This window comes from Chinchilla lanigera, unplaced genomic scaffold (assembly GCF_000276665.1).
Source record: "Chinchilla lanigera isolate Chin_1 unplaced genomic scaffold, ChiLan1.0 scaffold00121, whole genome shotgun sequence".
Classification (NCBI taxonomy): domain Eukaryota; kingdom Metazoa; phylum Chordata; class Mammalia; order Rodentia; family Chinchillidae; genus Chinchilla; species Chinchilla lanigera.
Window position 1 is genome coordinate 2,127,900 of NW_004955522.1, and position 21,993 is coordinate 2,149,892.

General features: G+C 45.3%; 1 protein-coding gene across 1 annotated transcript in view; it reads left to right on the top strand.

The window, feature by feature from the left end:
- Wwox (WW domain containing oxidoreductase) overlaps nt 1–21,993 on the top strand; it is a gene marked incomplete at its 5' end in the record, with an annotated part of 919,641 nt that overhangs the window by 862,168 nt on the left and 35,480 nt on the right.

The window sequence follows — 21,993 nt, forward strand, 5'->3', positions numbered from 1 at the left end:
TGCGCAGGTCCAGATTTGGAAGCCCCCAAATCTTTGATTTCTCACTTATCCCAGAGAAAAGAGTGTGTGGACCCTCTTTGGCCAGACATTCCACAGCAATGGCAGGAGGTGGGGGTGGGAAGGGGAAGCAGCCAACTGGATCTGCAAGATTAGGATCCACACACTGGAGGTTGCGTGTGGCCAGTGTATGCATCTAAGGGCTGCCATTAGGTCCATGATGAGTAACAACTCTGTAAGCATTTTGGGGCTTACAAGGCAAACGGGCTGGTTGCACATTGTCTGCTACAAGCTCCGAGAGGTTTTCATAAAAATAACACAGAACTTGGAGGCCGTACCAAGGGGGCCAAGGATGCCAGAAGACAGGTGAGAAGAAATGGCCATGTACTTGGTGGCACAGGCTTGCTTACTGGTCTTGGGAAACCCACCCCACTGGGGTCTCTGAGCCACCAAAGGGACATATTGATCCCACAGATCTGATAACTAGCAGAAAAACCCTGGTGTCAATATTGAAGATTCAACTCAAATATGATTATAATGCTCTTCTCTGTGACTGGCCCTTGGTTTATCCTTTTGGTTTTCTTAGCCATGAAATATCACATCCAAAAGCGGAGGTTATCTAGAACGTGAGTCTTGAACAGGTGACAAAGAGCCTCTGTTATGGAGAGGGGAGTAGATTTTGTTGTCACTCTATTAATCACAAAGCTTGGGAAACATACAAAGCCTCAAACTTATCTCTCCTTTACCATCCTCCAGTCAGAAATCTGTCCTCTCCTACTTCCTGTAGAATACAAGGTGGTTAACAATTTCATTTTTCTCAGCAGTGCCTCGGAACTTCTGTTTGCATCCCTCACTGTGTCAGGCCAAAGGCCCCAAGGCATGGGATTCGCTGAACCAAACTGATAGAGGGGTGATGGATGGGAAGGATGAGGCCTCACTGGCTGCACCAAATGCAAGTCTGAGCTGAGCAGGCTGCAGCCCCTTTCCATGTGAAACAAGATCAAGAGGGGTCTGGGGTGAAACTAAGAGGCAAAAAGTCAAGCTTCACGCAAACAACAACAGCTCAGCCAGGCCCCAAGAGAGCTGTCCCCTGCCAGCTTGTGACATGTGGAGTCCAGGGATCTGTCCCCTCTTCAGGCTGACTTCTAGCTCTTTCCATGTGTCAGGTGGGCCAGCCCTGAGTGCTATGGTCCCAGGAAGAGGTTCTCAGGAGCTCACTCCTAGGGACTAAAAGGACCTGGTTGTGGTCTGTGCGGGTAATTCAGGAATGGAAGTGGGTGCTAGGGTCATAGCACCACGCAAAGGAAAGGCTGTTCCCGTCCTGGAGGGGCAGGAGAGGCTTGCTGGAGGAGGAGGCACTGAGGCTGGAGAACCAAGCTAGCTCTGTGCATCCCTGCATGGTGGCCAGGAAGGCGGAAGGAGCAAAGGCCTGGCGTCTGCGGAGCACAATGCAAGGGGACCTGGAGTGCTCCAAGTACGCACCGTGTCAGGTGCTTGCTGTATTTCTCAGTTTAGTCTCCTGAAAAGCCTTCCGGGCAGGCATATGAATCCCACTTGAGGCCCCAAGGAGACCAGCTAAGAAGTGCCGGTGCTGAGATTTGAACCCAGCCCCCCTCCAATTTCAGAGGCTCCTGTAAAACTTTGCTGGAGGGTCCAGAGTCACCTTATCACCCTAAGTAGCCCTCCCATTGAGAAGGAAGCCAAGTACAGTCCCCTCCTCCAGTCACCTGTTTGTGAGCATTTATTTAGGGGTTTTCACAGATGTCCTCAAGTAGCTACTTGGGGTGTGAGGAAGCACCCCGGGTCATTTGGGGAATGTCAGACGAGCTTTTGTTTTTATATGTTGTATATCCCTAGCTAGGGAGCAGCTCACAGTAATGCATCTGTGGAACTTCAGATTGTGTGCTAGCCTGAGCAACAATACTAATAGTACCAGTACATAGTCACCTATCCCAAATCCCCAACCATAAATTGGGGATCATAGAATGCTTAATCTCACCATGCATACTTTTAAAATTTTTCCCTAAGTCTTGTAGAAGTTATTTTAAAGCCAGCTTTAATATCATCTGCTTTTTAATGTTGTCTTCAGTTTGTTTGTTTGCGGACATGGAAGCCCCTGCTTTTTTAGGGAGATCCATTCAAACAAAGAACAGGTTGTACGCTACACTCACAAGAGATGTGCTGGACCAGTTGCAGCCCATATGCTTTGAAAGATTTTCCAGGCCCATTGATGGACCAGGCTGGACAGTCCACACTCTCACATCCCACCTCCCTGGATGCTCACCGTGGCTACATTCCACAAATCTTAGAGTTTGGGAGAAAAAAGCAAAGCATACTGTTCTATTCCAGAGCAACTTTGGTTCCCTTGGGCCCCGTTCTAACCAGCTGAGCTGATGAATCACACAAGCTTTCGGTAACAAATTCCTATTTGTTCAGTGTTAGAGCTCTAAATGCTATGAAAAATAGGCAACTTAGGTCTTTTTGCCTCAAGTTAACACCGACTCAATTCTCTTAATTGATTCTAGTACAACAAGTATGTAAGTATCTGCTGGACACTGGAGGGACCCTGCTTCTTGTCCCATTCCAGATTTCTCTTCTTAAGGTGAACTGATCTACTGCCTCTCTGTTCTCTGAGTGGGACATTTTTTTTTTTTTTTTGAGACAGGGTCTCACTACATAGTTCAGGCGGGCCTTAAACTCACTCTGGAGCCCAGGCTGGTCTTGAACTTGCAGTGATCCTCCTGCCTCAGCCTCCCAAGTGCTGGGATTATAGGCATGCACCACTACACCCAGCCAGCGTTTTCTTAATGTAAAAGGTAAAATGTTGCAACATGAAAAAAAAAAAAAAAAGGTCCTTTTGCAGGTTGGTGAATTTTTTCTATAAAATGATAACCTTCAGGTTTCTACTAAAGATTTTCATGGTGAACTTGGCCAGAACCCCTTGACCAGTGTTCATATTTTCTGGAATTTTCTAGGTCTGAGGATAACTGTCTTGGAGGTCCTAATGTGTCTCTGTGCATGAGATATGAAAATTATATTACACTTGCATCTCTTGAAAGCTTGATCCAGCACTAAGGTAGTCAGTGCCAACTTTCCTGTTGCATGTTTGGCATGTTTTTTTGTGACAGAAGAGAAAAAGACATAATTGTTCTTCTGGCAAATATTTTCAGTGGACCTAGTGTCAGGGTGTCAGGCTTATTTCAAAAACTAACCTTCAACCGTGCCTTAGTGCAGACTTTGGGTTCTGCGTTCATTTAAGCTCTAGAGCTGGACTGGCAAATAATGTCTTAAAAATCCGGATCGAAAATATTTGAGACTTTGCAGTCTAAGAGAAAAACTTGAGACCATTATGTAGTTATTCATATAATCACAGAAAATGTAACCATTTAAAATGTAGACGTCGTTACTAGATCATGAACCGTGGAAACAAGCAAATAGGCTGTAAGGACAAAAGCCAGGCAGCTGGAAGGGTTTGTCCTACTTGCCACAGAAGGCGGACCCTCCACCTCCAGGAGTGGTTTCCAAACTGTGATGGGTCAGTGAATCTCTTAGGGATCCTCTTAAAAGTGCAGATTTGAATACAGGAGGTCTGAGGTCTACATTCCTAAAAAGTTCCCAAGGGACACTAATGTGAATTGTCTGTGGACCACACATTTTTGAATGGAGAGCATCATACAGGAAGCTATACCTTCTTTTCTTTGTCTAGTATCATTGGGATCTTGTATGGTGTCAAGTTCATAGCAGACTAATACATGGAAGAGAAAGAAAACACAGAGAGGGGAGCAAAGGAAGTTAGTGTGAAGAATTGCAGCTTAAAAAAATAACTAGATATAAGTCTCTCTGATGGTTTTTAAAATACCTAGTAAAGATGATGGAAATTCATCTTAAAAGAACTCATAATTGACCCAGCCATATCCATATTAGAACAGAAAAATACTGAATTAACAATTTCTAGGAAATCGGGCAGGTCACCGCTTCAGCAATTGAAATGTGCACATTTTGCTGGTCCACTTCATCTGTTACTTCCATTAGGCAGTACTGTGATGGTTCATGAGTCTAACCATTTGAGTGCTTTTTTTGTTTTTAAGGTTTTGGTTTTTTTTTTTATTACCAGGAATTGAACTCAGAACCTTGCACTTGCCAGGCAGGAGCTGCACCACTGAACTATCTCCCCAACCCCTCATTGGAGTTTTTTAAAAGCAGAAAATACTGAAATTACACAGGTATGTTCAGATTTTGCACACCAAGTCAAAGGTGTTGGGAGGAAAATTAAAAATTCGTAACCATCAGAAAATTCGCAGTCAGAGTTAACAACCAGACAATTAACAAGTTAACCAAAAAAAAATAGTGTGAATCACACACAGATGTTATTTCCCAGGCACACTGCTTACTAAAGTAATTGCTTACAAATTTTAAGGTTTACAGGAGGTATCACAGGATTTCACATTTAAGGGGTGAGGAAGGGCTGGGCTCAAATTCTGCAGAATATCCAAGGGATGTGTGCGTAATTACCTGGAATTAAAGCTCCCCTGTGTGAACACTTGCTGAAAAGAAGCCCTTGTATTTTATCTGCTCTCTAGTCAGGGGATGGGCCAACCACTGGAAATCTTTCACTGTTGACTATGTAAATTGTGAGATGTGAACTGTCATCAGAAGAGTGACATTCTTTGATGATCATTGCTCATGCCTGAGGGCTCAGCCCTCTTGCTGGGCGGCTGGCACAGGGCACTGGTAAAAAGGCCCTGGACATTTCTTTAAGCATTTTCTTTGCATTTACATTAATTCAAGAGAAAGTATTAGGAAAACAGAGGAATTCTAAATAAATATACTTGGATAAGTCAACAGGCAAAGTGAGGTGAAAAGAAAAAAGTGATTGAGCAAGAAATGAAGACCTGAATCCCAAACCAGTTCAGCTGAATGAGCCAAAAATAAATATCAAGTCTATTCAGCGGTCTGTCAAGAAGTGGCCTTCCGTTCACTTCAGTAGGAAGAAAACCTTTGCTGGGGGCTGGGAATTTAGCTCAGCAGCAAAAGCGCCTGCCTGGCAAGCACAAGGTCGTGAGTTCGGTTCCCGGTACCGGGGAAAAACCAAAAAAAAAAAAAAAAAAAAGAAAACCTTTGCTGATCTCATGAAGTACATCTTCTCTATTTTGGATTTATCTCCAAACTTAGAACCAGGAAGCTTTGGTCAAGATTCCTAAACTCTGTCTCAGTTTCTTCATCTGTAAAATGGCCAAAAAACCCCCAAAACCTTACATTTTTTGTAAGATTGTGTGAGGGAGGATGGGTCGTGTCTCCAAAGCAGCTGGCACATACGCAGTAGGGCCACAATAAGTGATGGGTATGACTCGGTGGGCAATGAGACGGGAAATCTGAAGATGCCTCAGAATGCAGGGCTTATTAGTATTTAGGGGTGGCAAGACCATAGATCAGGAGACCACTGTCCCTGGAAAGATGGTGTCTGTGATAGTCGCAATCTATGTGACTCGCAGAGGGACAAGAAGATGTGCGCTGTGCAGGTTTAGGTGTGGCTACTTTGATTGTTTCAGATAGTCCTGGGGCACAAGAGCTGTTACTCACTAGCTGGTCCCTGGTTCTCGAGGGTTAGGTGCGGTGGTGATGCGTGCTTGTAATCTCAGCACTGTGGGAGGCTGAGGCAGGAGGAATGCAAGTTCAAGCTTAGCCCAGCCAACCTAGCAATTCATCAAGAACCTGTCTCAAAATAAAAAATAAAAAAGGACTGGGGATGCAGGCCTGGGTTCAATCCCCAGTGCTATACAAAACAAACACAAAACAAGAGAGATTTTCCCTAATTACCTAGTCTGAATCAGCCTCCCATTGCAGTTCCCTGCCCTGTGCTTTTTGCTCTCAGTTATTTTTTGATTTATTCATTTTCTTCTCTTCCATATTTTCCCATTATAATTAAACTTTACAAAAAACAAGGACCTGGGCCCTGGTCACTGGTACAGTCTCACGTACCATGGCAGACCCAAGACATGGCAGGGACTTGGCATTTCTTGAATGACTGAATGAACTGTCTAAAAACATAGCGTCCATCATTCTGTCTGCAGCCACCTCAAGAACAAATTCCTAAGGAGACTCTGACTATTACAAAGGAAGCAGCACATAGCTTCCAGCCCCAGAAGATTTCCAGGCTTGGTGTTTCTTTAATTTCATGTAAATTTCTCTAAGTAAATATTCCTTAAAAGTGAATAAAATTTTATTTCGCTTTAACAAGAGAATATAAAAGTTAAAAAGGTCACTGTAGTAATAGACTAATCTCAATTACCAGGGCAGCCTCTGAAACCTCACTCCCACCTAATCTCATTCGGTGCATACGCAGCCCACCGTGTGATTTCCAACACAGCTAAATGAAATTATAAAGCAGTGTTAAATTTATTAATCATTTAATTAGCTAAATGTTCCTGCAAGTACTCGCGAGATGAATGGCGTGTCATTTTCTAATGCAATTTGCCTCTCAGGCAGCCAGGGTCAGAGAGGGAAGCTCCTGGCATCTCGAATGAGCTTTTTATATCGCACCTTCTATTAAGAGACGTTCGTGATACCAGGGTGGTATTTGAGACTGGTACACAACACCAGGCTACGCAAGTGTCGGACTAAAATAAAGCTCCCTTCATCACGGGGGTTATGGGCAAGGTGGGTAAGGTAGCTGATGAGTCCCCCGGAGATTACCTCTCCCCCTGTCTCCTTGCAGGGCAAATATTTTCATATTTAACAAGCCACTGAGCAGAGGAGAGCAAAAGATAGCAGCCAGTATTAAACGCATGCTCAATCTAGTTTTATTTCTTTAAATTTACTCAGTCGAGAAAAATTTGTGGAGTACGAATTCTCCTCATGCTAGGTGACTTTTTAATCCTTCTGGTTGAGTCAGGATTTATTTCTTCTTGCAGCCTTCTAGTCTTTGCTCTCATCTCGGGGCGAACACCACACTCGCTCTTGGAAGAGAGACTTTTGCACAGAGGGGTGTCTGACTCCCAGCCGGCTCCACAGCATGGCGTCGGGATGCATACCTGGGAGCTCTGGGATTCGGGACTGACTTCGCCCATAATTATTTTTGACTGCAAAACCCGTGACAAGTGGCTGCTGCCAGGTGCTTTGTGAATCTGTTCCCACTGGCAAAGAGAGAGCTGGCATCAAGCACCTTGTCTAAATCCACTAGGCAAAGAGGTGTCGGGAAGGGGAGGGTGGGCGAGGCGGCGACACCCAAGGGCACACTAGTCTGGGCGCTCCGCGTGGAAGCCGTTAGGTGTAAGAACTGCAAGGAGAGCAGCGTTCTGAGCCATAGAGGTCTCTGGTTCACGGAGCCACCGAGCAGAGGCGAACTGCTCTGAGTCAAGAAGGGAGACTCCACGGCACAGCGTGAATTCAGCCCTGGGTGGGAGGCTGAGCACCGGTGTCCTGTCGGGGCGTCACTGCCATCCGCTGCAGTCACAGACACCCTGGACCGTCAGTGTCATTGTCTGTGAAACAGAGATCATTCAGCGCAAACACTCAGCACCAGTGTTGCAGGAGCTGATCACAAGATTGCTATAGGACTCAGGGACGTGATGTACTGCGCAGGCGTTACAGAAATTGAAAAGTGATACAGAGGCACTGCGGAAGGGTTTCATTTGGGGCTTTGTTCTTTGCTTTGTTTCCGTTCTCTTTTTCACTTTGAAGTTTTATTTGTACATTTTTTGCGGCACCTAACGGTTACATTCCTCGGGGGAATTGGTGCGTGAACAAGACGCATATTAACTCTTTTTAATGCTCTTCCTCTCTTCTCCCTCCATTCCACCATGTCTGGCCCCCTGCCTTTTTGGAAAAGATCTATCTCCCCTTTTCCTGTTGTCTTTTATTTATGTCTGTATTTATGAGTTTCTCATGTAAGAGCTATATATCATATTAAGCGTGTGTTTCTGCTTTATTTTACTTAACATTATGGTCTCAAGGTACATCTATTTTTCTACCATTGACTCAAGTTTATCCTTTTTTATGGCATAGTAGTACTCCACTATATAAACACCATATTTTCATTGCCTGTTAATCTGTTGATGGACATGTAGGCCGCCTACACAATCTATATAGATCTACCTCTCAAAGTTCTTGAGCAAGGTATTTAGGTAAGCCTGAGTTTACTTAGTGATGAGATAGGGATAATAGCATTGGTGTAGAGTGGAAAAAATTATGTGTGTGCACATCCCTTTGTGCACATGCACATAGGTGTACATGTCTGCAAACCTATGTATAAGTATGTATATGTACATCCATGTGTACGCTTATATGTGCATGCACGCAATACATTTGTGCATATGTGCAGTTTAGCACATCCCTTGGCACCTCGCCTGGCTCTTTGCTGGGAGCCACTGCTGCTGCTGCTTCCGTCACTGTGATGACATCACCGTCCTCAGTGGGGATGCTGACTGCGTCTCCCCTCAGAAGCTTCCGTGTGTGGCCTGAGACGGACACCACTAGACAGTTTGCCCTAAGCTGTTAGAGAATGACAACCCTGCACTCACTTTCGCGGCCGATCGAAGAGAGAGGTGCTGACGTCTTTGGCATACACATGGCCCATGGCCCGCTATTTAAGAGCACCGATTTTGGGGTCAGGCAGACCTGGCCTCAAATCCTCTCTCTGCCCTTTATGAGCTAAATGATCTTGAAGTAGTTATTGACCTTTCTAAGCTTCAGTTTCTTTATCTCTACAACAGAGGTCATCGTAAGTGCCTCTCTCCCACTTAAGTTTATTGTAAGGATTAAACAAAAAGCCATAACATAAGCTTGGCACATAAAATAAACACCTCAGTGAACACTGGCAGAAGAGGGCGGAGGAGGCGTAGGGTGGGGAGAAACAGAGAGAGAGAGGGACAGGGAGAGAGGTAAAAGTGTCTGAAAACTTAGTTCTAGATTTTTCAGTCTGGCAACTGTCCCCTCCGGGAGAAACCCAGGCCTTAGTATACTTAGTGGTCCTGATACCACCACCGCCCCCTAACTACCGGACAACAACGAGGACAAACGTGGGGCCCGTGGTGGCCTCAGCTATCCCTGGTCCTCAAGAAATAGCTTTTGCTATGGGACTGAAGCCCTAGAATGGCCAGGCCTAGGAGGAATGGCCAGCTTGCCCCTGGTCTGTGACATCACCTGTGAATATTCTGGGGGCTTCGACATGTCCTCACCTGTCAGGAGTCCCCATGAGGACTCAAGAATCAAGTCCAAGGACAACCTGCAAACCTGCTGGGCTCCAGGCTGTGTAGGGGAACTAGTGCGGCCTTGGTGGGTCTGGAGATCCCCCCAGCCATTTGCAAATCCAGGGTCACTTCCTGGCTCCTGTCCCTACCACCCTCATCCCAGGCAGATGTCCCCAGCAAGAGTGCTTAGAAACAGACATGGTTGTTACTTACAGTTTCGAGAAAGCACCTTGCTGCCATCACATGCATATACTCTTTCAAGCATGCAAGCACACACTGGTACAGGACCAGGCGTTCCTCCAAATCCGGAGTCTGTGGACACCAGGTCCAGCCTTTGTGCCTGAGACACATCCCAGGATGGTTTGCTTGAAGCTGAGTATCCCAGCAAAACACGGTACGTGCAAGCTTGAGCCGAAGAGCTAGAGGGAGAGAGGCCGGAGAATGAAAATAAATAAGCACAGCCCCAGAGCTACCTTACTTCTGTGGTGCTGTTTGGAGCTGGGTGGTCTTGGGTAAGACCATAAGCTTCCCACAGCCTCACTTTCCTCATTTGTCAAAACGGGAACAATCGTTCATGCACCTGACTGCCAGAGTTGCTCCGAGTGCGGCCAGAGCTGCTGAGACAGGGACATTTGGGCAGTGTCTTGCAAACAACCACTGACGGGGACATACCCGTCATGCTGATGCAGACAGGAAAAGTAGGAGAGGGGGCAAATAGCGAGGGAAATGAGAGTGAAGCGAGAGAATGTGCAGTGGAAAATAAAGGACCGGGGAAGAGAGGAGACTCGGAGAGGAGAAGAGAGGAAGGAGATGGAGTGCGTGTGCGGAGCTGGTTCCGCCGCTGCTGCCCGGCGACACCTTCTAGGCACTCCGAGGCGCGGTTTCCATGGGAACAGTGAGCAGAAGCCGCTGAACACATGCTTTAGACCAGCACACAAAAGGCAGGCGCCGATGCATTCCCACCCTGTGTTTGCCATATAAAGGCGTTCCTCGGTGTGCAACTTTATGGCCCAGAAACCAGACTACAAAAACTACAGTACCGTTTTTTATTTTATAGAAAAATATAAATCAATACTTTATATCTCTTTCAGGAGTTTGGAAGCCAGGGCCAACTAGGAAAATCGAGGTCGTGGCACCTCCCACCTTCCTCCTACCCCAGAGTATTTTGTTTTGTGCTTTGTTTTGTTAATTATTTTTTCCCATCGTGTTAAATATTTCTGGCTAACCAGTTAAAACAAGGAGATGGACATGATCACTTTGGGATTGCCCCTTCCGCGTGGAGTGAGCTTTGTGATAAGAAGCCATCCCCCCATCACCCATGACAGTCTGCCCTTGGACCTGCCTCTCTGACTTTGAGGTCCTCGTTATTGTGGTTTAAATGAAGGATGTTCATTCAGGCAGGGATGGGGGAGGCCACTAGGCACCAGAGCTGTTATCAGGTTCTCCTATCAGGCCAAGTGACAGGCGTCCGGAGCGAGAATGCAGAGCTCACGGTGGAGACCTCCGGCTGACACCAAAGGTGACTCCCCTCACTCTCACCTTGAAAGGAAAGTTCCCACTTTATTAAAATGAATTTCAAAAGGGCCACTCTGACAGCTGCATAATTAAATATTGGAGTGTCAGCGATAATTTATTCTACTCGCATGTAGTGGTCAGATCCCTTTCACTGGAGGGTCAGCAGGCACTGTGACAGAGGGAAGGAGACATGAGATTCTGGCTCTTTGTCATTTACAGAGCCCTGGCCCCCAGGGGCCAGGACCCTGGATTCTCACATACATGCACACATGTGCACACATGCAAACACACACATACCCTGGAGAGGAAACAGGATGTGTGCGGAGACACTTCACAGTTACCCACCCCACATAGCTCTCTAGTTCAGTCCAGCATACTGAAGAGTAAATAGCACATAGTCGTGTGCACCGGCTTTTATCTGTATTTGAGAATTTCTACATTTGATAGCTGTTTCTGAACCATCAGGCATCGAAGGCTCCAAGATCTCTTTCCAGGGAGAAGTTGAAGGTCATCATAGATAAGAAACTGGCTGCAGCTCCCTGGATATGAACTTTTGCACAGGTAACTGCAGTGCTAATGGCCTCACACACTCAGCGTGAGGGCCTTAGGTCTCCTTTGGCCCTACCTGATAAGAAGCAGTGGAATGGATCGTTGCCAAGGTTGACTTCATGTTTCCACACGCACATGTGCCTTATTGACAGCAACTTGCCTCTGTAAAGCAGATGTAGTGTAAACAACATGGCCTTCGGAGCCAAACATTGGATCCTTTCTTATGATTAACACAGCGAAATTTCCCACCGCAGCTTGTAGCATATTGCTTCATAAATGTCTATAAAAAATACGAAAACCAGAGCCAGAGCGAATTCAGCATAGACCTTCTCGGGATGTTTATTCTTTGTTTATGTTGGTGTTTTGCTCTGTTTTGTTTTGGCTAGGGAGCAGTTGTATTCTTTTCCCTCTTTGGTAGTTCAGAGGCAATGAGTTAATGTTTTTGGGGGGCTCTTTGTCCAGAAGTTTCTGCCCACAGCACATCTACACAGGGAACCGGCGCCAGAGCCCCGTCCATCATTTCTTATTTGACCCTGTCCTGTTTACTTTGTCAGGGTAAAAAGCACAGGCCAAGCTCGGCTAGTCAGTGTATTACTTTGTCGAGGCAGGCTTGGCTAGCTCGAGTCAGGCTGAACAAATTACATCTCTCACTCCATCACCGAACCGGGAACAGGGTTATAACTCAGTCTAAGCACCAGTCCCCCTTCTATTACCTTCATAACCAAGGTCGTACTAATCAACTCAATTACCAGCCCTCTCGGACATTTTCATAATGTTTTCTGCTAGTTGCTCTCCTGTGAAAATCTCTGGGTCTAAGCAAATTAATGCCATTTTTATAACTATCTGCGTTTCAGGTACAATGAGCTCCTTTGTAAGGACTGCATCTCCAGCGGCATCAACTAGCTTTACTGGCCTGCGGTGTGTCCAGACGAGCCGCAGAATTTCAAGAATCTCATCTTGATTTTTTCCTATGATGTAAACAAATCATATTGTGCTTAGGAAAATTGGAAATTACAAAGAAATTGACAGTATTCTCTTCCGGAAGCAGAGTGCAGAGTCCCCTCCCCACCCCACGCCCCCCTCAGGGTGGTGGAAGCTCCCAGCCGGGGGCCTTCTGGGCCTGGATTCCTGGACAAGGAGGTGGAATTTCATGATTTCACCCCAGTGCCTATCTCTTCCAACTTTATTAGAGTGCAGATCTTTTGCCCCCGCTCCACCCCACCTCAATTGCAAGTCCTCCTTCCTTTGTTATAGAGCAGTTGTGTGCATTCATTCCTATTCTACATTTCTTTAAGAGTTCAGACTCAGAGTGGGGAAACTATGGGCTACAATTCATATTGTCAAAATTTTCTAAGCACAATTGCGAGGGATCTGGTGCCTTGAAGGTGTCAGATAGATTTGTTTCCTGAGCTGTGCTCATTAAATACAATCCAAGTTTAGAACACAAACTCCCCTTTTATCTAATGCAGTGAGCTAACCAAGTCCCATGATAGTGGCTGTCTTTTAGTATCTCTCAACTACCACCTCCCACGCATGCTCAAATTGTTATTTAAAAAAATCTCTATAACACTGTGCCCACATCCCTCAGTAGGGTCTTCATAAAGACCAACGGGATGCATAAATTACTTCCCCATATATAAATTTTTTTAATGGTCTTATTTGCTTAAAAGAGGGATGGGTATAAGTGCAGAGGACACAATAAATTTCAACTTCATCGAGATGTTTGACTCCGTTTTTTAAAAAAAGGAAGCAGTGAAGCAACTATTATAAGATGTCCATCATTCCAATTCTGAGTGGTACATGTGACTGTCTTATAATACATTTTCTATAATCAGTACTTTTCCTCTTCAGAACATTTCCTTAGTAACATGGTGGACTATGGTGGCCCCCACCACGGAGGCAGATAGTGAGGGTGGAGCTGCTCTCCCAGGGCACAGGTCACCCATTCCTCCTATGGCAGTTCAGCTTCCCGTGTCTTGCAGAACACTTCCTGGACTCTGCATGTAATAGTTCCACCATCTTAAAGATGGTAAAACTGAAACCAAGGGACCTAAGTCACTTGTCCAAGGTCACACAAGTCCAGGGCAGCAGGAGTGTAACAAATCAAAGTGACAATGATTTTAAAACCTGCTGAGTTAGCCGAGAACAGTGGTGTACGGGGAGCCTGAGGCAGGAGGATCATAAGTTCTAGTCCCACCTGGGCAACTTAGGAAGAGCCTGTCTCTAAAGAAAAAACGGGTTGGAGATGTAGCTCAGTGCTAAGGCTCTGGATTCAATACCAGTTAATACACACACACACACACACACACACACACATCCTGTTTTTTCCCCCCATTTTTTTCCATGAGCATTTTTTAATTGAGTAGATTTCACATAACAAACAATAAGGTGTGCAGCTCAATTGCATTTAGTGAATTCACAAGTTGTACACCCATCACCTCTTTCAGGTTTCAAAACATTTTCATCATTCCAGAAAACAACCACTCCATATCCACTCCCTCGTCTCCTCTCAGCTTAGTGGTTTTGGTCTGCATAGATTCGGCTACTCTGGGGATGATGCATAGAAGGAGTATACAATACGTGACTGTATCTCATTTCATTTGCTTAGCGTGATGTTTTCAAGGCTTATCTGAGTATCAAGTGTGAGCACTTCGTTCTTTTTTGGTGCTGAATAATGTTCCACTGCGTTGATTATATATTTGTTTATGTACTTTCCCATTGATGAACAAATCGGTTTTTTCTACTTTTAGTTTTTATGAATAATGTTGTTATAAACATTTGCAGACAAGCCTGTGTGTGCTTATGCTTCCCTTTCTCTTGGATATCTGTCTATATCTGTACCTGTACCTGTACGTGTATCCTTATCATCTAGCTCCCCATATCCCCAGAAGTGGAAATGCTGGGTCACACATTAACTCCATGTTCAACTTTTTAAGGAACCTTCAAACCCTTTTCCACAGTGGCTGCACCATTTTATGTAAAATCCTGTTCTTAACACTTCCCTGTGTGGTGGAAGGCACCAGACATTCCCTTAAGTTCATTTCTGCAGAAAGAGTTAAGGAGTCTTTTCAGGTAACTATAATCAACCCCTAGGGATTCAACCTGCAAGTGTGCAACTGAAATAGCCAGCAGGCATCTCATCCCCGTTATTTCAGTCTCTCCCCGCCCCATACGGGCTCCGGATCACCCAGGAATGGGGGATGGGTGGCCTAGAAAAGTGGAGGGCGGCGAGGAGTGACAATTACGACCCTACAGGTGTGGAATAGAATTCCAGGGGGCATTTCCTTCAGCCCCTCCAGACCCTTGCCTCATTCTTGGAGCAGCCCTCAGGGAAAGGGAGGCAGCCAGGCTGGGTGGAGGAGAATACTGAGTCCCAGCCCCATCCAGCTTGCCCAGTAACTCTGGCTTCTTTGTGTCCCGGCTGAGCACAGAATTTCCTCTCCCCATCCTGCCATCAGCTCTGGCCTCCAATTCCTTCACATTTTGGAATATTAAAAACCTCATGGATGTGAGAAATCCCTGTAAGAAGTGATTTTTTTTTTCATTATATAAACTATCCAACTTAGAAAACCGGCCTACCGTAAAAGCTGGGATCCCAGACCTTCTTTGAAAAACTTTGAACACCTAGAGACAGAAAGTTACGGAGGATGTGTTAAGTAGAAGTTCATATGGGCAAGGCATGTGCTTGCAGTTTTAGAAACCAGATCCCATTTATCCTCCACCTTGCAACTCTGCAAAGTCAAAACTCCCATGGTGGAGGTGTGGGAACTACCACTCAATGTCGTTACAACACGTGCAAAGTCTTCCACTTGGAAGCCGGGGACGGGTTTCGTGTGTCAGTAGACTGTGGCTTGTTTCCAGCACATCAAATGTCTGAGGCTTGCTGTGTGTCAGAGGGCACATGACCAAGCCGCAAAAACCCATCACTGCATAAACTGCCACGTCTGGACCAGTGGTGACGCTTTGCCCTCCCTCTGAAAGTGGGGTTGTGGGATGGGGTAGAAGTGCAGTACCTTCCTGTGGCTGCAGGGGGCCTCACTTAACACCGCCCTAGCTGCAAGCCTCCTTTGCATTTCCTCTTACCTCCTCCTGGCTGTCCTTTTGAGGTCTGAGAGGGACCCCACAGCCCAGAATTGAATATGGATGAGAAATCCTGAATGTGTCCTTCCTGCTTCATACAAATAGCCAAAGCCCAGAATCAACTGCACATGGCTTAACCAACTACCTAGAGAGTAGACTTTACTCTGGTAGGCTGAGGCAGGAGGATACCAAGTTCAAGCCCAGCTTGGACAACTTAGTGATTTGGTGAGACCCTGTCTCAAAATAAAAAAGGGCTAAGCATGTAGCTCAGTGCAAAGAATGTGGCTTTAATCCCCAGTAATGAATACATAAATAAATAGACCCGGAACAGTTAGAGTGGGCCCACCAAGCAAATGTGTAGGCAGCGTGGCTGAGAAGAACCAGGTCTGGGAAGGAGGCCTGGCCTGGGTCCTGTCTTAGCTTAGACTCCCTGTCATTCTGGGGACTTCCCTTTTCCTCTCTGACCCTTTTCCTGGTTATACACGATGAGAGGGGTTTAGACAACGTCGCTCTTCCAGGGAAGTTTTCATGGCAGGCCTGGCAAGGATTGCTCAGGCCTACAAATAAAGATGGGAAAGAACATCCATCTGTCCCGTGCACCATAACTCAATAGAAGCAGCCCTGTGGACCAGCACTCTGGTACTCACTTGCGGGGCGTGGTGATTTTAAGGACATATCCACTGTTCTAAGTGGAGATGTTACTGTAAGTCCAACCGGCTCAGACAAGGCAGGATCTCCTGTGTTTTCCACTTGTCCTAGAGCAGTCACAGTGGAGTTTTCAAAAGCTCAACCTAACCGTCATCTCCCAGAGGTGATGGTTCCTTGGCAAATGCCCTGTGATTCTTCAGTGTGCTTCTTTTCACGGTATTGTCTGAGTATGCCCTTAACCACCATATTGACGATGTTATCATCATCTCCATTTATGCTTAAGGAAATAAGGGACCAGGGAGATTACTTGACTTGTCCAAGGTCATCCAGCTGGCAAGTAAAAAAGATGGAATTTGACCCAAGTCTTACTCCAAACAAGCTCTCCTCCCTTCCTCCTACTACATTTTTTTAGGGGAAGTGTCTTACATTCAAACTGATATGACCACTTAATTTTATCCTCGGATAAAAATGGTACCAGTGTCATAAGCCAATGAGTTTTACTCAGTCTCTAAATAATGTCAGATTAAGAAAATTCAATCTGAGGATGAATCATTTCCCTAGGAGTAAATGATTGCCTAATTCCTTTGTAGGAAATAAAACATCTTTATTTAAAAAACAAAAACAAAACAAAACAGAACTCACTTTTCACAATCAAAAATTACTTCTTCTTTTATAGTAAATGCCCTCTTTAAGATTTTGCAAGCTCATTTCATGATTTTTCCCCCTTTCAGCATCTTTCCAAATTTAGAAGTTAAATTTACAAGGTTGTAATTTGCAAGGTCATCCTTTTTTTAAAGAAATGTAAGCAGGAGATGAGGCCTTTCCAGGTTTGGGGGTGATAGCTCATAGTTTTTAATTGACTCAGGCCAAGTTTTTACAGATTCCTGTGGCTTGATGATTATTAGTGTCCTGCCTGCAAATTTTAAATGCATTGACTTATAGCAATATTCCCCCACGCACACACACACATACATACCTTCCCCAATTTGAGAAAAATGTGAGATGTTGGGAAATGTTTCCAAGAATAGCCTGAAGGATTAGCCAGCCTAGAGAAATCAACTTTAAGAGGAGATGGAATATGTTCAATTCAACAGTAATTATTTGCTGTCCCGGTGCTAGGTACGTAGAGTAAGATGGATAAAGTACATAAAGTAGCTTCTTTCAAGGTCACGGACTTAAATTAGAAGACAAATGTGCCAACAGGTAATTACAACATTGGGTGTGTACACTGGGGAAGCACAGACAAAGTTCAGGGGCTGTTCAGGGGGACGGATCAACTCTACAGGGAAGTATTTCCATAATGGCTCTCAAGTATAGGACACCTCTAATAATATGATTATATACTTATGTAATAGTATAGCGCTCTAGTTATTATTTATTCCCCCACACTGAGCAAGTATAATTATTACCTGCATTCTTTCCATTATTAGCTGTCTCTATTCCTAACAAAAGCAATGAGTTGATGGTTAATAAGAAACAGTCTTCTGTGATTTTTCACATCATTTTCCCACCCAGCATTCAACGTTTTTGGTTTTGTTTTGGGTTTTACCTGTGTTTTCCCTAATCCTTTATCTAAATGTCAGGAGTGCCATGAGATGCCCAGATGCTGGGTGCTCATTCGAAAAGTGGGCGTTTGGGGGCTCTAAGAGCAGCTTAGTGTTGACCGAGTCACCCTAGGGAGATGGCTTCTTCACCTCTAAATGTCATATTGCTTTTTATCAACCAATCAGCAGAGGATATTTTTCCTCCTCTCCATTCACATTGAAAGCATTCCGCTGTGGAAACCAGTAAGTTTGTTTTCTCACTTTTTAGTTTTGTTTTGTGTTCAGCTGTCTTGACAGCAGCAGAAGCAATCTTCAGAATCCTTTTTATTTTTATTTTTAAATGACTGGAACAAATTCGATCACAGAAGCTTTTAAAATCTGAAATCCCAGGAAGCTAATTAGTGTATCCTTTTAAGATGGCTTCCTGCATTTTCATATACATATAGGCTTGGGTTTCAAGTGCAGTTGGCATTGTGCCACGAGTCAGGCAGGTCATCCCAGCGCTCAGGAACATAGAGCTCCTGCAGAAGAAGGGAGGGCAAGCCTGGACCCTCCCCTGCACCAGCGCGTGACTGTGCTCTGTCACCACCTAGCAGGTGGACGCCAGAAGCTGCCCCCGTGGCTAGCTGAGCACTCCGCAGACTTCTGTCATTGCCTTAATGATGTCCTTATTTTGCTCTTTCCCCACTTGACGTTGGAGCCTGCACGGAGCAGAAACTGGTGTGCCCTGCCGGAGCTCTGCCTGGTACGTAGCCAGAATGGGGGCATCATCGCTATGTCTGCTCGAGTGAAGAATGCAGGGCATTCAGATCTGGTCAGAGACGCGTGACTCTGGAAGATCCAATGTCTGCGATCCTTTAACCTTTCTTTCGGCCCTGGGCTGCCAGCTCACTGAGGGCAGGAGTCACCCATCCTCACCCTCATAATCTTTGTCTCCAAAGCTTCAATCTCAGTGCTTGGATCAGAATCAGGCAGGTGCTTCTCGCAGAGACCACACTGTGCATGGTCCCCATGTATCTGCGCTGGGGTGCAACCTATGGGATTTCTCCCGGAGTGTATCCTTGCCTTTCTTTCATGGGGTAGTGTCTCCCTGTACCAAAGACAGGCTGTGAGAGGTCGTTTTGCCTCTGCGTGTGTGTGTGTGAGCGCGCGCGCGCAAGCGTAATAATCATGGAAATATACAATTGTAACTTAAATGCTTTGCTAAATCCATCTCTTTACCCTGAGAAGACATCCAGGTTTCTCCCCAGAAAAATGTTTTCTGGCATAAAAATCATTGTTAATCACATCTGAGACACATGTGTGCCCATGTCCCCAGGCCCGTGCCCATATGTGTCTACTTCGCTAAGAAGGAACCCTATCGGTTGCTGCCATCTGCTTCCCTCCTGGACCTCCCAAGGGCCACGGGAGTGGTACATTCCAGATGCACTAACTATCGGGAGCATAAACACGCTTGGCACATTTGGGGCACAAAGGAGTAACCTGATGTGGAGATGTGTGATAGTCAGCATGGCCCACGTGGTCTCTTCTCTCACCAGCCCTGCTGGAACAAGGAGAGATGAGGAAGAGGTTAGAGAGAAAGCTCAGCACAGCTCTGAGCAAGGAGCTGATCGGGCAGCTTCCCAAAGCCTCACGAAAGCAGGTTCCCTCGTTTAGACTTCCAGACACAGAAAGAGCCTGCAGGTCGAGACACCAGCAAATCCAGGGGACAAAGCTGCATATTTCCTACAAAATAAAATCCTCTTTAAAAATTAAAAAAGAAAAATCCAGTGAAACCTTACAATCAACTGAAAGTTTCAATAGCAGGAGTTGAATCCATAAGCCATGGCAGACCCACGTGATACTGTATCGGGCAGCTGCAAAAATAGGATGACAATTGGGAAAAAGACATAGTAAAAGTTTAATGACAACAACCGCTGTTAATTCCTATCATTTTGTTTTGAAACCCTGTATCATGTTTAATGTTCTTGCTTTGTTTGGTTAATATCTGTGATGTTGGTATTTTGCTATTGTTCTTTTTTTTTTACTACCCTCTTTAAAATAAAAAAAAAGTTTAATGACAAAGGTGAGGTTTAAATTGGAATACATCACCCAACAAGAAATCTATTAAAATAAAGATGAGTAAGGAGAGAAGGTGATGACTGAGATTTGTGAGCAAGCTTGAACTTGCAATCCTCCTACATCAGTTTCCCAGAGTGCTGCGATTACAAGCATAAGCCCCAGGTCCAGCTTAGTTTTCTTTTTCCACTTTTCCAAGTGTTCAAGGGAGTGTATTGCTCTTAGAATTGGTTTTAAATGCCTCACCAGGAAAATCTTGAGGCAACTTATAAACAGGCAGGGTATCATATTTTCAAGATATGCCACCATCGGTAGTGCTTACGTCTTGCCGGGGTGTTTATGTGAACTTGGTCTCGTGAGCTCTCAGATCCCAGCCTGTGAGAGTGGAAGGTTGTGAGGGAAGGTGGTAGTGGTGCCCACACAGGTCTCGAAGTCCCCAGTAGAAGCGAGTGTTCTTTCACAAGCACTCAATGTCCAGCGTCTCTGGGTTGTCAATCCTGTGTACCTTTCTCTGTGGCCTTAACTGCCAGGTGGTTGTCCTTCCCACCCAGTAGAAGAATTAATGTCTGGACCAGGACAGATCCTTCAGGATGAAGACAGATCAAGTGTCCCCCGAACATCTACTTATAGCCACAGCGCTGAGGTGGAATGAAGCACGGTTGGGTTCTTTTGGAGAATTTGTGAACATTGCTGGATTCATTTTAGAAGCTAAGAAGTCATCTATTTAGTAACTTTAGCTGGAAAGTTAGCCCTAATGAGAATGAACAAAAAGAGGAGTCTGAGTAACGTAGCTTTCACTTCCTGAGCCTTTAGTCCATGCCATATGCCATTTTGTATGAATACTTTTCACTGTACGTAATTCATCCCGTTGAGGATTAGCAGTAACCTTGAAGAGCTTGTGTGTCTAGCAGGATTTTCTCATACTGACATGCATGCTTCTCCTCCCTCAGTATACTGTTTCTCACTCACTTCTCCCCGGCGCTCTCTCTATCTCCCTGTCCCTGACAATGCCTACAGGTTAACCCTGCTCTCCCTTGGGGATTTAGAACGCCCTACTGAACCCAAAACATAGTCCCGTCAAGACTGGTCCGCTCTGACTGAATGGCTGTAATTTTTTAATATGGCTCTCTATAGTTGCTCAAATAAAAAGTTGTTTAAAATTCGCTAAAGTGCTTCTCAGTGATTAGCTGTTACCACTCCGCTTGAAATTCACTTCTGTGGAATATAACAAAACCTCACCTCCCCAGCAGCCTGGAGACAGACATTTTCCCTCATTGTGTGGGATTCAAGAGTCCCTCCCGCATGTGAATTTTCAGTGTGTTTGGGATGGGCTTTGTCTGTCTCCATGTGGCACCAGGTCAGCCACAGAACTGCGATTCTGCTCAAGCCGATTCCTTTTAACATGAGTCATGTGACAACTGCCTCTATTATGAGCTCCATTGATGTGACCCAATAAACCACTCACTTGCCCTTGATTTGACCTTCTTTACGGGGGAGGGGGCATCTCAGGGAGTGGAGACCTTAATTTTCAGGGTCGTGACCATGCACGGACTGCATCTGCCACAGCTGTGGCCCCTGGCTGATGAAAATGTGCTCCTTTGATCAAAGACAACTTTAGACATAACTAACACATCGTGATGTGCACGGTGGACCAACTCCCCTCCATGAATGTAATCATTATGCAGACATGTACTAACAAACAATTTTTTTTTTAATTAAAGAAAAGACAGCTTCCAAGGCCGGTGCAATAGCTGGTCATGTTTCCTAGTACTGATATTTAACCAAAAAGATCCTTCCACAGTTAGTTGTGTGAGGCCCCCATGCCCATGTGAGCCTCTGCCCTGCCGGCTCCTGGTGTGGCCCTTTCGATTCAGCCCATCCTCCCACACATCCTGTTCCTTACTCCACTAATTACTCACCATTCCACTAAGTGGCCACATCCTTTCACACCCTGGGTCTTTGGCTGTTGCGTAACCTCTACCTGAGTTCTGTTCCTGCTGCGTCCCTGGCTTGTCACGTTCCTTATATTTCATGCCTTTGAGTTAGAGTGGAAATATCACCTTCTCTGTGAAACTGTTATAGGCCCCTTAGTATAGTTATAGGGTCTCCCTGCGTTTCCATAACCCCAGGTTATGGCCCTAGTACACTCTCAACATGACCCCTGTATGGTTTGCTTGCACATCTGCGTTGTGACTGTATTAGGGTAGACTAAGCTACAGTAGCAAGTAGCCCCCTCAATGCAGCACTGATCAAGCCCCAAAGGCTGTACAGTGGTACTTTGGTTCACGAACTTAATTTGTTTTATGATTTTGAGGAAGATGACTGCATTTGCGTTTGTATGAGGAAGATGGCCACGGTTGTGTTTGTCACAGGATGTGGAGTTTGCGAATGGAAGCAAAATTTTGTCAAATGCT